The sequence below is a fragment of the Cydia amplana genome, chromosome 8, assembly GCF_948474715.1.
Source record: "Cydia amplana chromosome 8, ilCydAmpl1.1, whole genome shotgun sequence".
NCBI lineage: Eukaryota > Metazoa > Arthropoda > Insecta > Lepidoptera > Tortricidae > Cydia > Cydia amplana.
The window spans coordinates 17,465,768-17,484,137 of NC_086076.1; the positions used below are offsets into that span (position 1 = coordinate 17,465,768).

At 38.0% G+C, this 18,370-nt stretch overlaps 1 long non-coding RNA gene across 1 annotated transcript; it reads right to left on the reverse strand.

The window, feature by feature from the left end:
• Nucleotides 1-395: 395 nt before the first annotated feature.
• LOC134650168 (uncharacterized) lies at nucleotides 396-6,133 on the reverse strand. The gene is made up of 2 exons (XR_010097028.1): nucleotides 6,071-6,133; nucleotides 396-758 (listed from the first exon to the last, which is right to left on the reverse strand). It is a non-coding gene; the product is annotated as an uncharacterized LOC134650168 (long non-coding RNA).
• Between the last annotated feature and the right edge of the window lie 12,237 nt (nucleotides 6,134-18,370).

The window sequence follows — 18,370 nt, forward strand, 5'->3', positions numbered from 1 at the left end:
TTTACAGAATAAAAGCATTATCGCACTTCGTACATTTTGTGACTCAAAAAACTCTATTCCGTACAAAACGATGATGGTAACAGACGCGCCCAAATTAGGCACGTGTATAAGAAATCTCATAATACCCAACAAAATGGGCTTCGAGCTTATTCCTCAGTTAGCTCTCATAAGGACATTCAACACTTTGCGGGTGTTTACGGCTGAAGTTTTTACTACGAGCGGGTAATCCGAGCAATTTCCTTTACTTTATTGGGTTAAAATGATGTCTTTAGTAGTACGTGACATCATCAGCGCTGGATTGCGCGGCGTGCACTGCGTAATACGGTTTTAATAAAAAAAACCGACCAAGTGCGAGTCGGACTCGCCCATGAAGGGTTCCGTATTTAGGGGATTACTGACGTATTAAAAAAAATTACGTACTAGATCTCGTTCAAACCAATTTTCGGTGGAAGTTTGCATGGTAATGTACATCATATATTTTTTTAGTTTTATCATTCTCTTATTTTAGAAGTTACAGGGGGGGGGGACACATTTTACCACTTTGGAAGTGTCTCTCGCGCAAACTATTCAGTTTAGAAAAAAATGATATTAGAAACCTCAATATCATTTTTGAAGACCTATCCATAGATACCCCACACGTATGGGTTTGATGAAAAAATTTTTTTGAGTTTCAGTTCTAAGTATGGGGAACCCCCAAAATTTTTTGTTTTTTTTTTCTATTTTTGTATGAAAATCTTAATGCGGTTCACAGAATACATCTACTTACCAAGTTTCAACAGTATAGTTCTTATAGTTTCGGAAAAAAGTAGCTGTGACATACGGACGGACAGACGGACAGACAAACAGACAGACATGACGAATCTATAAGGGTTCCTTTTTTTGCCATTTGGCTAGGGAACCCTAAAAAGATGTTCATGTTTTCGGTATGGATTAGATTGTCATCTGAAAAGGTAATCCATATTCATATTCATATTTATTTATTGCAACCATCCTTTATAGTAAATGCAGCACCTTTATATTAAATGTCCTTTATAATTGACCTTTCTTGCTGCAATGCAGTCTGCAGCGACGCTATTGCAATTGGAAAGTTACTTTAAAATAATGTCAGCTAAAACTTGGCCCAATTTGTTTATATTATAAAGTCAGTATTTATGAAAGTGTATCGATTTTGATAGGTAAATACACATTCTTCTAGCTGAATAGCATTAAATTAATTAGGTAGGCTTTAGCGCAATGCCACAGCAAGCAAACTTGGTCTTAATAGCAGCCGGGCGATAAATCGTAGCTAACAAGACATTATCGGGAGTTTTACAGCGCTGGAATGTTTTAAAGGCCGGGCATTTTTATACACTTTGTATCGTTATGCACGTAATTTTTTTATGAGCATAATATTTTATTTATGCCAATGTTTATTTGGTAGCACATGGTATGTAATATACTATCAACGCCAACTAATACCCCCAACGAGTTCGACGACTTTATTACCCTATCGGCGCCTATTGGTGCGGAAGAGATACACGATAAATGTAATTCTCATGTCAGTGTAGGTTTGAATTGGCCTGTCTGTAGTAATCCAATCTCAATACTGTTTTCGACGAATTTGCGATCTGCTGAATTGAATTTGAACCTGGATATATGCAATCGGACATCCAAACTTTCCCTCTTTTTCCGATAGCAAAAAAAAAGGGACCTAGTATACCTACCGAATATTGAAAAGGGATTAAAGAGTACGAAATCGACTCGTACAAACAGCAAAACTTCTTATTGTACATAGGCGGACCTTATTACAAAAAGCATAAGGTCCACCGATGTACAGTTAACAGTATGGGCGATAGTACGCCATAATCTATTAATGTGTTGAATTCATGATATTGAATTAGGGAGGCTTCGATGCCCATCTAAACGGATTTAGGTCTTAAAGTTATATTCGGATCGTTGCGTGCGCATTATTTCGGACCGGTTTGGACCTATGAACTAATCCTAATGGACAGGTTTATGATGATGTTAGACTAATGAATTAAATACCAATTCTGATTCGAATTGTTTTGATTTCTGCGCTTTGCTGTGTCCCATAGGTCACTAAGCAACCATTTTGGCCGACCTTTCCGGGCGCATACGGCAGACAGACTCAGCGAATTCTCACTTTGGCGATCTAAACACACGGTCTACATGTACTTTTAGAGTGAGCATAGTGCAGTGCTAATTATTTTACATTAGAAACAAAGGCAGATCTGAAGAAAAGTTATTCAAAAACAAATAAAATGTTTGAGATTTTGTATATCAAACGATCTTTTATTCTAGAGATATCAAATTTCGATAACACATACTTTTGCATTTAACTTATTTCTGATCCTGTTTTATTTATTTACAACGACACATTAACGTTACCTTCGTAATCAAAATTTGGTTGCTCTACATACAAAGACGCAGAGTTCCTCGTAACCCTCCCCACTTTTAGTACCCCTTCTAAACCAGCTGGTAGGCCAGGATTCTTATTCATGAACGCCTGTATTATTTCCTGGCGTCCCTCTAGGTCATCCGTTACGCGGACACCGCCCTTCTGTAGACCTAGACTAAGGTTTAAGTTGGTAAGTCTCGACAAGTTAAGTTTGCCCGAACCATGGTGCAGGGGAGATGAAGGCGTGGTTGGCAGTGGGCCCCCGTTGAAGAAAACTTCCACATATCCTGGTGAACAAAACATGAGTATAATTTCAGCAAATATTTATGTCAAGAATCAGTCTGACTGGTGCGCGCAAAATGTTCTGCGAGTCGTGTCATTATGCATTTCGTTCGCAAAAAATATGTAAGTGGGTATAAAAATAGTTGTTGTACAAGGGGGCAAAGTTGTGAGAGCTAGTGACCCGAGTGAGACCTATAATTTATCAACACACCGACACCCGTATGTATAATTGAGGTTAACGCCATCTAGCGTTAGCGTTAATTACTTGAAACCCCTAAGCACATCACTGTTAGTACTCGAGTTATATTAATACCAGTTAGAATGAAACTAGTGACTTTCATGAAACATCAAGAAAAACTCAATGACATTAAAATGTCATTCAATAGAACTTGCTAACTACATATGTAAACAAACCGCCATACTAAAATTGACACTAAATGTCAATTTACTAGTAACTTTTGTTTACATAGTTAGCAAGTTCAATTGAATGACACTTTACATGTAACAGTTTTTCATGTAATGTCATTGAGTATTTCTTTATTGATTTAAATGCCATCTAAATGAGTGGCCATCTAAATCTTACGGTCACGTGATCGTCTTACGCTGTCTCGAGTTTAACATTTTTTCCCCACCTCAAAAAGTGCACAGCGCCGCTAAAGAAGTTTTCACTTCAAAAACACTTACCAGTATACAAACTCGGTCCAGTTCTGATGCCAATTGAAGCACGATGATTATCCGGATATTTCGCAGAAACGTAGATCAACCCGTTCAACGTCGTGTCTCGCAGTTCTTGGGGAAGTTGAGGGTTAGCTCGTACAAAAGCATTCAATATCTTTTTGTCGGTCACAGGATCAATTGAACCCAAGTTTGTATTAGTGATAAAACTAGACAATTCTTGACGACGCTGAGATGCTCCCAATGCTAAGAAAACACTCAAAACCACGAAGAGCAATAAATTCGTCATTATGATTGTCTGCTTTGAGACTAACTGGCCAATGGCCCGTTTAAATAGCAGTGATTATGTGCCACTGTTGACAATTGTGTAACATTACAACGCTTATCATTAAGGACTCTGCACTATGATAAGATTTCTTGTGCTAGTTTAATAGAAAAACAACAAGTATGGGTCCATTAGAAGATATATACCTATCCACCACGCTACACACAGCCGGAGCGTCTGCTGTAGGATATTCTTCTTAAATAGGACAGTGCGCAACCATTTAGCATGTGTAGGGTCATTTTTTAGGGTTCCGTATCCAAAGGGTAAAAAACGGGACCCTATTACTAAGACTTCGCTGTCCGTCCGTCCGTCTGACACCAGGCTGTATCTCATGAACCGCGATAGCTAGACAGTTGAAATTATCACAAATTATGTATCTCTGTTGCCGCTATAACAACATATACTAAAAATTAAATAAAATATATATTTAAGGGGGGCTCCCATACAACAAACACTATTTTTTTGCTCTATTTTTTTGTTGATGGTGCGGATCCCTCCGTGCGCGAGTCTGACTCGCACTTGGCCGGTTTTTTATTGCCAATGTTCAAACCGTTCATTACCATTGAGTTTACTTTCATTACACTTTGACTATCTTGCAAGTTCATAAAAAAATGTAAAAAAAAAATCTAAACAAATTATGAAGGGCCGTCAAAATGGCTAAAGAACTAAACTTATCAATCAATTGCAATCGGAAACTTATACATCAAATTAAAACGGCATCACAACTTTAAAATGCCAATATCAAAAACAAACGCCGCTCAAAATTCATCAACAGGCAATTAATTAAGTACGTATGTAATCAGAGTCGTAGTAATTGACAATCATGGTCCTCCAGACAGCTCCGGGTGTGATTTTATAATTACGAAGTATAAGTTTGTCATGTAAAGTGTCATTCAATAGAACTTGCTAACTATATAAACAAACCGCCATATCAAAATTGACACTGAATGTCAATTCACTAGTAGCTTTTGTTTACATATTTAGCAAGTTCTATTGAATGACACTTTACCAGTGAAATTTAACCCCGTTTAGACGGTTCAACAACTTGCATGCAATATTTGATACATTGCTAACTACAGAGTACAATGAGTTCAGTCGATAGACCAAATACCAAACCAAAGACCAAATACAATGTAATGAAAATCACATGCAAGATCTTGCAAGAGTACTGTTCAAACGTTGCTTCAGTACCCATATCATGTCACTGACAGTATCAAAACTGACATATAAGCTAACGTCTACGTAATTTACTTTCTATACATCACGCTCGCACTAGTATGCTAGTAAGAGCGAGATGCATAGAAAGTAATTTACGTTCTCGATAGCGTTTAATGTCAGTGGCAAACTGGTGGCCAAACACAGTTAGTCAAGAACTCACGCTCAAACACGCACCACTAAGGGCTCATTTAGACGGCGCACGAACTCGTATACGATTTTAGTTACATTGTGGGCCATTGAGGTTACATCAATTCAGCCGACCGATCAAATGACGCAATGTAATGAAACTTGCATGCGAGTTCTCGCACCGTCTAAATGAGCCCTAATGAAGCCACTCCAGTTTATTTACCTGACCTGCCGTCGTTAAAAGCTGCATTGTGTCCGTTAATTCGAGACAATTTCGTAAAGTAACTCACTTAATTTAAATAAAATCAGCGATGGAGACTGTAAGTGTTGATATATTGATTCGCTTTCACGTGAAAAATCATGACGGCTTTACGAAAATAAATCCTGCCTTCACCACTGGAGGGCTTCGTCACTTTTTCTTTAATATATAACATCTATTTCAGTTTGAAAATAAATCTGTTTATTTTTTAACCTCATGTCTACTGTTGGCACTGAAATGTTGCGGATTTATTTAGTGTTTGATTTTTTTGCAATCTGATTCAAACTGAATTTGAACGACTCGTGAAACCTGGTCATAATGCGTGATGTGGTGTAAGCATAAATAAAAGCGGCCAAGTGCGAGTCGGACTCGCCCATGAAGGGTTCCGTATTTAGGCGATTTATGACGTATAAAAAAAAAACTACTTACTAGATCTCGTTCAAACCAATTTTCCGTGGAAGTTTACATGGTAATGTACATCATATATTTTTTTTAGTTTTATCATTCTCTTATTTTAGAAGTTACAGGGGGGGGGACACACATTTTACCACTTTGGAAGTGTCTCTCGCGCAAACTATTCAGTTTAGAAAAAAATGATATTAGAAACCTCAATATCATTTTTGAAGACCTATCCATAGATACCCCACACGTATGGGTTTGATGAAAAAAAAATTTTTGAGTTTCAGTTCGAAGTATGGGGAACCCCAAAAATTTATTGTTTTTTTTCTATTTTTGTGTGAAAATCTTAATGCGGTTCACAGAATACATCTACTTACCAAGTTTTAACAGTATAGTTCTTATAGTTTCGGAGAAAAGTGGCTGTGACATACGGACGGACAGACGGACAGACGGACAGACAGACAGACATGACGAATCTATAAGGGTTCCGTTTTTTGCCATTTGGCTACGGAACCCTAAAAAGGATTCCGTACGCTATTACACCTACTACGGTTACGAAAAGCGTTACAAGTACCTAGCCCCAAAGCAAACTAGAACTTGGCACCCATAATAGAGCTCAATTCTTTTTCCGGCGAAGATTGCAGATTGAAGATTGTAGATATCCGAAGATTGCAGGTTCGTGTCCTGTCACGGTCGCCATGAGGTGACGAGAGGAGTAGAGAGATTATTAAATTAAACACATGCGCTCTATGTAATGGTCCGTTTACTACTAACTCAATATTCTCATCTGTCTCGCTATACTATACCACACTCTGGGTTGGAAGGTGCGATGGCAGCCGTTTTCGTAAAAACTAGTGCCTATACGCCAATTCCTGGGATTAGTTGCCAAGCGGACCCCAAGTTCTCATGAGCCGTAGCAAAATGCCGGGACAACGCGAGGAAGATGATGATGACTTGAAAATTAGTTGCCATTTTGACGGCTGAACCCTGAAAATACAACTAACTCATCAGCCGCTGCTGTCAGTTGCGTGCTGAAAACTGAAACGGACGTGTTTTAAATTAGTGCATTCAACCATGGCCCGTCTGTCGGCTGCCACGGCTCGCCAATCCGACCATGCTCCATTTATGTGTAAATTCCATTCATTAGTCAGACCACAGAACATATTAAAGAGGTTAGAATGGCTATCGTGCGCAGTTAGTATCGGAACCGGTGTCGCCGCTTGTTCCTCTCCACATTTACTAACACTCGCGCAACGGTAGTAAAAACTTGTGTGCCTGGTGAATGGATACGCCTCCTTTAGGCAGATTTGATGTCTGGCTTCTTAATCTGAAGGTTATTGTAAAAAGGCATGTTTACTTCGTTTTCAGTCAGCGCGGGCGAGTAGCATGCGAGCGTTTGCTCAAAACCGGCGGCGACGCGTACCCTGCTCGCATCGCCATTCTAGTGAGTCAGACGGTTAAATTTGGTTATGGCGGGAACTGGAGCGTTTAAATGATTGGTAATATATTTACTACGCTCCGTCATTGTTGCCCTCATGAACAGCGCCCTAGGACAGCGCGAATTTAGATACACAGTGACTAGTACTGTAGAGTCAAAGACATATGCAACTCCGTATAAGATGAAATATCTGGGCGACCGAGCTTTGCTCGGTAAACATATAAAAACTCAAAAATGAACGTTTTCCCAGAGATAAAACCTAGCTAGATCGATTTTTTGCCCCCGTAAACCCCCATATACCAAATGTCATCGAAATCGTTAGAGCCGTTCCCGAGATCCCCGAAATATATATACATATAAATAAATAAATAAATAAATAAATAAATAAATAAATAAATAAATAAATAAATAAATAAATATACAAGAATTGCTCGTTTAAAGGTATAAGAATACAGAATACAGAATACAGAATACAGACTTTATTGGTAAATATAAACATAGTTACATTTTACACGTCATAAACTTAAAACTACTGGGTACATTATGTTTTTATCATTAAATACAAGTAATAAACAAGTATTAACATTTGTAGGTAGGTGGGTACTAGAACCTGTTTCTCAAACGGTGCTGGGTCAATTTCTCACCGGCGCACTCATAAAGTCGGCAATACGATAGTATGCCTGATCTATTAGAAGGGATTTAAGTTTCTTTTTGAATATTGCATCGCTAGTCGAGTCTTTGATGACATTAGGTACGGAGTTGTAGGCAATCGGTCCCATGACGTCAAGCGATCGTCGAGACTTAGCGAGTCGATGCTTTGGGATTTGTAATCGTGGTCGCCTTCGCGACGAGGTGTCACAATTTTTAGCGCTAGATTTGTAATTTTGTATATTTGACCTTACATACATGCACACAGTCAATATGTATACAGACGGTAACGTTAAAATTTTATGTTTTTTAAACAAAGACTGAGCAGGATAGTCAAATGGTTTTCCATCAATTATACGCAGGGCTCGTTTTTGCATCTTAAACACTCTGTCGCGATCTGCCGCAGTGCACCAGAGATCTACACCCTGCGTAAGAATAGAGTGGAAATATCCATAGTAAGCTGTTTTGGTGTTCTCTATAGACAAACTGGGCGCTATCCTGGACAGTGCGAAACACGCTGCGGCCAATTTGTCACAAGTCGCATGTATGTGTGGTGCCCACTTTAGGCCGGATAAGATAAAGTCTAAGGAAACAACGTGCCTCGGAAATCAATAAAAAGTCATTCTCGGATAGATGGCGTACACACCTTTTGGCCTATGCACGGCTAAATAGCGTTGACGACACCGTTTCATATTTAACAATTTTAACACATAAGTAGGTATCAGTGAAAGAACATGGATTTATCCATATACCGGGTGATTAATGAGACGTGAGCAGGACTAATCCTGCACACTCAGTAACTGATAATTGATCGATCACCGTCGTATTTAGGCGAAACAACCACACTTTTTCCTATTTTTTAACTTTTTGGTGAGGGCAAATTTAATTCTCTACAATCATGGTCACCCTACAATACCTAATTAATAAACATAAAACCTCTTTAACCGTAATGACAGCATTTTGATTACGAAGAAAATAAGCTGTCAAACTTGAGTGAGATACGAGTTTTCAAAAGTAACCAGACCATGATGACAGTGATGACATTCAATTTGACACAGAATATCTGTAGTTTAGTATTCTTATTTTAGGGTGACCATGCATGTCGTAAATAAACTAATAACTTTTTTTTTCAACACGACTAGAAAATTAACGTTAACCTAACTAATACAGATACGAAACAGTTGCTTATAATTTACGAAATGCGCAGTGTTAGTCCTGCTCACGTCTCCTGAATCACCCTGTATATACATTTTGATAGTTTTATACATGTCATTTTCATTATGAGTTTTAATGGTGTGTCGATAGATGGCAGTAAATTTACTGTGACTACAAGGTTTGCTATACCTAGAGTACACTAAATAAATACTCGTAGCACCCATTGAGTAAAAATGTTAGTACTATTGCTAACAATAATGTAACTTGCGGGACAACAATAATGTAAGCCCTTTACTCGTTATTAGTTCTGAATGTTTGAGATGTACGACTATCAATAGGATTAGCTCGTAGCAATGTTTTTTTTAGTACTGATGTCCAGAAAATAGTAAGATTTTTTTTTCATTTATTATTTTCTTACCTAAGCAACACTTAACACTTTAAATTGTTACTTTAACCGCGAACTTACACGACACTTATAAAACTTCACGGAAAAGTGAACTACGGACTATAAGAACTAGTTTTTGACAGAAAAGAAGTACAATCATTGTGAGTGCAGTGCGCGCGACGTTTGCGGTACGTTATTTTTAAAGACGTTTCTCTCAAAGCTTTCTACTGTAGCGATATTCTTAGGATCCATTTAATTTTACATTTTAAATTTAGAGCACTCTTCCACGTGATTGTTGCCGGGACTTTTGTGCTGTTCGTGTAATGCTGAATGCTTCTTGCTTGGTTGATATTTAGGATGGTCCTTATTTCGTCGAATATATATTCTTCGGGGCACCCGCTTAATGTAATATCTACCACAAAAAAAACTGGTATTTTTTTGGATTTTTAGTGTTTCGTACAAAACTTTGTTCACGGAACACTTATGGGATCACTTGGGTCTTGAAAATCGGTTAGATGTGTTTTTAAATACATTTAAGGGGTCGCTACCGCACTTTACAAATATGGACATATTTTTCCACTAAAGTTTAAAGTTCATAGACGGATATGACGAAAGTACAATGGTTTCGTTTTTACCATTTTGGCTACGGACAACATACGGCATGTCAGTAAACAACCTTTCAGTCCCATAAAGGAATGTCAGCAGCCGTCCGTAACTAAAGGGTCCACGAGACCTGAGCAAGACCAACCGAGTAGGTACGAGTATACTCCGAGTGAAACGAAAATGCAAAACGATTTATCTAGCACCTCGGTCCAACCACAAACTAGCATTAGGTATTCTACAGCACAAGACATCCCCATTGGCGAACAATCGTAGAGATTAATCTACATTCATGACCAAAACGAATCGTGACGTCATTTCGCCGATCGGACCTATTTCCTGCTTATAGTCAACACGGGGACCGACGGAACGTGCCCGTCAACATTGGATGAAGTTGTATATTGTATAATCTTCCAATTTCCATCAATATCCTCCAAGATGGATACGTTAATCTTCGGAATACTGTTAAGGGAACAGGGACAGTAAGGTGCGTTTAGATAACTTCGAAAGCGGGATAATTGTGAAAATGGCAAATACCAACCAAACCAGAAGAACATCATATACCTATTATGTTAGCAACTTCTTTTTCCTTATTAACCTTTTGGACGCCAATGACCGATATATCCGCACCGCAGGTCCAACGCCACAGACGGATTAATCGGTCACAGACCACAGAGCAACATAGACCTACGTGCATATATGCATAAAGTTCAATTTCAGTTTTGACACTTCGGTGTTTGACACGCCGTCGAAAAGGTTAAAAACCGGTTTACACTCTCTAATGGAGATAGTTTGTGACCCAGGAAGGACATAAGATAGTTTTTATCAATCATCATCACTCCACGTAGATAAAGTCACGGGCAGAAGCAAGTATATTATATTTCACTAAATTATTGCTTGTCCTTGGCAACTACCTAATTGGATTCCCACTATTCGTAAAAGTGGATATAATACGTCCCACTGTGTACATTAATTTTCAGATAGGAAATGTTTTGTAATAACGGATGACCCACCACCACTCTAGTGATGAATGATCCCAACACTGATATGGAACCGTGGGCACATGGATGATAAATGCCTATAATTTTCCGACATAAATGTATGCTGGTTTTGTATTGTTTATAAAGGGTGTAGCAGGATAGCCTTTCAAAAATACCCAAAAGTTTTGAGTTGGAAACTATTACCAGATGATGCTGTGACGAGGAAATAAGTACTTCTTACATTTTAGTGTTAAGGCCTGAGTGGACGGTCGAAGCGGAGCGTTCGGCGGGGCGTGCAGCGTGGCGTCGGGCTCACAAGTAATTTGAGCAGCGTGCACTAAGGTCGCTCCTAAACGCTTGCATTTGTTTAACATGCACGCCGCACGCCCCGCCCCGCTGCACTCCCAACTCGAGCGTCCACTCAGACCTTACACTAATACTCTACTACCTCCTGGAACGGCATCCATTTAGCCCTTCTACAATACTATTATTGGGATTTCGCGTTACCTCGCTCGTTGCCTATATAACCAGTTATATACCATCGCCCACACTGTTAACTGTATATCGGTGGACCTTATGCCTTTTGTAATAAGGTCCACCGACGTGTTAAGAGTGTTGCTGTTTGTACTCTACGAAGCAATAATGCTACAAAGAATCGCAACAACAAAATCGTGATTAGCGCTGAAGAAAGTTTTGATGTTTCATTTCAGTTAACGATTTTCGTTTTTAACTGATTTTATGATTTCGAAGGAACAGTTACTTAATTCGTTTGGATCTACTAATTCGATCTATTCTGAAACACGGCTGTGATATCAGTGTCTAAGTACGTGTCCAAAATTGGCCTGTAAACCGTGAATAATAGAAATTTCGCTATAAGTATTTAGAAGTAAGCCTTAACCATCACAGGTTAAAATTATTTACAAAGACAAAAGTATAGACCGCCAAACCTCACAATGAATTAAAGAAGAGATCCTCGTGTATGTTTTTACAAAGGTGTCGACTGCGTTATCTCGCCTCGTCGCCACAATTAACGGCTCCGGATCTCATTCTCATCGCTCAACGATTACAAGCGAATCTAAGGTTACAGCAAACCAGCGTACGTACTCTTTCTAATCATCCATTGATAAGGATCCGAGTTTATACTGCTCAGCTCCAGAGCTCGACTTGTACGGGTATGTAAGCCGTAGGAATACGTCGTCAGGGCCTCTCCGACGATAAATTACGTCCTTCTTGATCCCACTCCTCGGATAAATCATGTGTGAGGACTGAGGACGGAATGAGAATTCGATGGAGCCCTGTTTATTTGGATTTAGAAGACCGTTAGCTGCTAGGTTTTTGAAGGCTCTTATTTATGAGGCAAATACATTAACCCTATTATTTACAGTAAAGTGAACAGTACAAGACTACATTATTTCTTTAGCTACAGGCAAAACTGCCTGAGTTTGATGTTAGTTTCACATTTTTAGGGTTTCGTAGGGTTTCGCTTCGCCATGTCGGTCTGTCTGTCCGTCTGTCTGTGCTAGAAAACTGTCATTTAGCATGGATATATAATACATCACGCCGATAAAGTGGTAAAATAAAAAAAATAGGAAAATTATGTTTTTAGGGTAGGTATCCTCTACACGAAAAGTGGGATACATTTATTTTTTCACCTAAACCCTATGTGGGGTATCGTTGGCGAGGTAAACGCATAGGTACGGGTTTAAAGCACCATTTTTTGATAAAGAATATATTTTTGGAAATAATCGCTTCGAAAGAAAAAAAATTCAGACCGCAATGATTACAATGTAGTATTTTATCTAATAATTCTGGATATGCAATCGTAGTATCGTGTAACTAAGTCTAACTATCTTACGAAGTTAAAGACATTATTTACGCCAGCCCGGACCGATGGGACGCAAATACTTAATAGAACTAGCGAATAGCCACTAGGATAAAATACACAATACACGGACACATCCCAAAATCGGGGTATTCCGAAAAGTTTTCACATAAATCAGTGAGCTAACTTTATTCAAACGACTCTCTGGCGACACCCGTTCGTATTCAGCGTCAGAAACTTTACGGAGTGGCTTCTTTGTAAAAGTGTAGCTAGTTACTTAGCACACGTTGGTATCATGTGTGCCGTGAGATGTGCAATCATTTGAAATTACGAATTAGCTTACCCACTGGAAAAGAGGTGCGTTTTATACATTATTAAATTGTACAACGGGACTTAATCGCGTATCTAAGTTTTAAGATTTACCTCTGACGTTTCGGCAATGAAAAAAAATCTTAAAATCGTGAAAGTTTAAATCAGTGATGGCTCCTCTACACGATGGGCCAGCGCCAGCCACTCCAAGGGACGCATTTATGCATTAGAGGGAGCTAGTGATATTGCTATCTCATTCTACCGCATGGCTGCGTTCCTTGGAGTGGCCGGCGCTGGCCCATCGTGTAGAGGAGCCATGAGGTGCGTTTTATATCCTGCAGCAATATTGCAAACTTTGCCGTTGTTCTTATTTCTCGGAAAGTTCACTTGTATTATGTTTCTATAGTTGTCTTATATTTCACATAGGTTACAAAGAACTAGCGGCCCCTTTGTTTCCCATAAAGTTTTAAGTCATAATGTACTGTTTGTCATATTATCATTATAGTCATAAAACTGAAACCGTTAACTTTCAGGATTTTCGTTAGGATATCTTATAGTTAGGTTAGATTAGGTTGGTTTGTTTTATAGCAATCCTGAGAAGTGACGGGTTTCTGAACCAAATGAATTATAACTAACTGAAAATGCGGGCAAACAATATATTATGACTTAAAACTATTTGGGAAACAATAGAGACCCCAGAACTAGCATATACTTACGTATAATGACAATTCGTTTGAATATTCCTTTTACCAAAACTCGGCACTGTTCCAACAGATTGGTTCATTAGCAAAAATCCCAGCTTTAAGCGAATTGTAGTTTTTATCGAAATTACATGCAGATCCCACGTTCGTACAAGAAAAATGTACCAGGTAAAGTCGAACTTACAAATTCATGTAAATTTAAACGTTTTTTGCGCGTTCATCTCACTCTCACGCATATAATTGGGTAGAACGAGGTACACTACAAGTAAAAACAACTAAATAACAAAACGATAACAGATTAATAAAATCTGAATTCACCTATTTGCAAATTCGGGACTTTTATAACCTTTAAGTGCACGAACAGTTGGTAGGTACCTAATTATGGAAATTAGTTAAGTCCTTTCTTTTAGAAATTCAAATTCTACGAAAGTATCTAAAAAACCAAACGTTGGTTTGTAACGGAACTGTCTTTTAATGTTTTTAAAGCTGGCACTAACCAACTGTGCTTCCCCCGCATTATTCATGCAAGAAAATAAATTATTCCACATGCTAATTACAAAGTTGACAGACACTAGTAATTATATAATTCAATCTTAATTTAGCAGTAGTTTATTCCATTCAAAACAACAATAAAAGAAAGTTTATATTTACCTTAAGATCCGTTCTGATCCCTCGATACGTGATCTAATCAAGAACGACCCCCGAATGTAGTTCATTAGGCAAATACAAAGTTTTCGAACGCTGCCTGCTTACCCATTCATACTATATATTTTTCGATCTGAGTCTATTGTAAAACTAGCGATCCGCCCCGGCTTGAAATGAAAATCAAGAAAAAAGTTATGGATATATGTATTTTACCTTCACTGACTTATGCAAGTCAAACCTGGCTGTTCACTGCAAAAATTAAATCAAAAATAACTACATGCCAGAGAGCGATGGAGAGAAGCCTGCTAAACATAAAAAGAGTTCAAAAAATACCACATATAAATATAAGAGCTGTAACAAAACTAATAGACGCTCTCGAACACGCCAAAACACAAAAATGGAGATGGGCTGGACATGTTGCCAGGCTGTCAGACTCGCGCTGGACCTTGAAAGCTACCACCTGGAAAGGACCTGCAGGCAAACGACGCTCCGGGAAACCTAACAGCCGTTGGACTGATGACATAAATAAAACAGCCGGTATAAACTGGAAAGATATAGCTACAAACAGGGATAGATGGAAGTCCTTGGAGGAGGCCTTCACCCGATGAGGGGTTCTTGTCCACCACAAATAATTAATACTTTGTATATTTATAATATGTGAAAATTGACTTAACAATAACAATAAATAATTCTAATTGACATTATACCTAAAATAAATACTTATAAATAAATGCTAACTTATATTGTTGTAATGAAATGAGTGTAACAAATTGGACTTGAAATAAAAGGCTTTTTTATTTTTATTTTTATTTTATGTTATTTATTATGCATCCATAATAATTCTTAGGTGCAGGCTCGGGAAATATTTTAGTTATTTGAAGGCTGTGTGCAGACACAAAATTTAAGAAATTAATGAGGGATGAGGATACAATCTGAACTCAAATTCAATCTCAGTTCGGGCACAAACACTGGAAATTAACTATAGATAACAAACCTATAACGGGATGCATCGCCGATACGTACGCTCTGAATGTCTATTGCATTCAGATTGCGGCATAACTTGTCCTCGTTATAATAAGGGGATTTCTACGTCTTCAGGAAACCCAGTTAATCAGGATATAGAGGTTCTGTCCCCGAGGACTGACTGAGCCAAACTCGCCCCACGATCTATATCTTAGAAGGCAATTTGTGTTACGAACTATAACAACGTTATACAAAGTTAAACGATTGGGGGCAAGGTTTATGCTTATAAGAGGTTTAGTTTAGCCGGGGTTAGTTTGGAATTTCGCAAGGTTTTCCATTATGCAGCGATATTTGAACGGGAAATTGTTTGAAACTTATAAGATTATTCTCGGAAAGGGCTATGAAATATTATGTAATTTAATATTATTTCGTTACTCCGATATTTTTATTTTTAATATTGCTGTATGTATGAATTAAACCATAACCTTTGAGTTTAATTTCACGAATTTTATCCTCTTTGTAAGTTGACACAATGAGTTTCGTTTTTCTAAGGTAGGTAATAAAATCTCTGAAAAAAATATAGCAAGTAAACAGATATTCAAGAAAATATTTCATAAGTAGCGAAATAAAGGTAGCAACAGGCGATATAAGTAGGTAATTACATATAATGAATAAAAATCATATCCGTAACAGATCTGTTTTTGATACTGAAATATTACCGAGCTAGATTTCAATCAATATTTTATCAAGCGAATACATATCAAGAGAGGCTCACCAATGGTACGTGGATGAGCACTGGAGCCTTTACCCTAAATATTAACTAAACCTTTCCAACACATCTGGTATTAAATCAATATGAGTAATGAAGGGACAATGACATAGCCGGTAACGATAACATTTTTCTATGATAAATTAAACCTCGAGTCATAAAACAATCCCAAGAATGTCTCGTATTACTTTTAATTAAATATCTGGGAGACCGAGACTTGCTCGAAAAATATATGAATACTCAAAAATGCGCGTTTTCTCAGAGATAAGACCAAGGTAGATCGATTTTTGGCCCCAGAAAACCCCCATATATAGCAAAATTTCGATGAACGATTTCGTTAGAGCCGTTTCCGAGATCCCCGAAATAAATATACAAGAATTGCTCATTTAAAGGTACAAAAAGTACCTACGTATACATTTTATCATATATAAAAACATCCTTTTATAAACGAAAAATATTATAAATGCCACTTTGTACTGGATAAAACGCAGTTGGTGTCGCGGCTTGTAAAAACCTTTGCTCTCATCTCTCATCATCAGGGTCTTAAGCGACACAAATGCTCAATGAACATGATTCCTTTTGGTGAAAACACACAGCTTTGTAGTGCACAAAGGGGTCGGGATAAAGTACCGCCGACTCGTAAGGAAAAATCAAGCAGATTGCTCTTTGAATTTTCACGAGAATTAGGTACTGGAAGCGGATACAAATATAATATTGGAGTTATTTCGATGGAAAATTTCATTTAATTTCAGAATTTTTAGTTTCTCGATGTCCTTAATTACAGTTCAGATTAAAAAAGATAGACATATCAGCATTGCAAAAAAGTGTCTATGTAAATTTACATTGTAGCAGTCTCTATCGAACGACATGGCAATCGGCCCCCGACTCTAGTTTGTCTCTGAATTAAAAACAACTACGTATGCGTGACATGCTGATATGCAAGTGACATGCTTGAAAGGTTCCATTTACCACCATTTGATTTACAGTTTATCTTTTAATTAGTTTGTAAGTATACAATTTGTTTTCCGAGCGCCCATAATTGGTAGAATTCCTATCACGTATCAAAAGCCGTGTCGCTCGCAGGCGCCCGATAAAGCGAACTTCCTTTCATTCTAATTCCGGAAAGAATTCGAGAACCATAAATTAAATTGCCGAATTTGTTTACGTCATAAAAATTGCCTTCGGCCCTTTGTTATCTTTGTAAAAATCGCTGTTAAGTAAAGCGATTGATATCATAGATGTGCTCAGTAAGTACGAATAATAAGCCTTCAGTACGGCTACCATCAGTTTGGCACTGACATAAACGCCGTCGAGAACGTAATTTACTTTTTATACATCTCGCTCGTACTCGCATATTTGTGCAAACGAGATGTATAGAAAGTAAATTACGTTCTCGATAGCGTAAATGTCAGTTTTGACACTGTCAGTGACTCATGCTACGGGCTCTGACGAAAATACTCTATTATTGTGGTGAGATCGTATTTAATATTAAATTCAATTTTATTAAAAAAAAATTATGCGTACTATTTACCTTAAATATAAACGTACCTAGTTACCTACTGCTGCTCGTTTTAAAAAAAGTGCGGTAATTAAGAGATAGATGATTCCATTCTTCCACATAATTATGCCGAGGAGCCGAGATGAAATGAAATGAAAACACGTTGCAGGGACCAAGTAATTCAGAACACAGTTTGTCCTGGAGAAAGATAGTCCCTAATAAAGGAACTGTTATTACTTAGGTTGTTCAGTCTCTATCAGATATATCGGAGCGGCCGAGGTGCTCAAAAGTATCTGGACAACCACGCTAGCGCCTTGACAATTGAGGAGTGTTATATTTGTAAACACCTTGGCCACTACGATATATCTGCGGGCGACTGTACCTACTTTTAAGAAGATAGGGGATGACCGTTTTCCATACAAACGTACCTAGTCCCCATTTTCCTCCTGATCTCTAAAAGATTTCTAAAAACATATTTATTAAAACACATAAGACATAACAAGTGATCATATGTCTAAACCTAAATTACCCCGAGGCATTGTTCCCAGGACACTGGCCGCGTTCCCCCTCTACATAGTGAGGCTGAGTTTTTGCGCATAAAAAAAACATGTTTATTTTTTTATATAACTGGTAACTATAGCTATGTCGCATTTAAACCAGGCATGGAATTTGTTTTTCGCTCCCATTGATATAGTATAAGGAACTGGATACCCAATCAGCCGCCAAAAATGGCCCCACAAAAGTAATGTCAAAACAGATCACGCATCACTTTTTC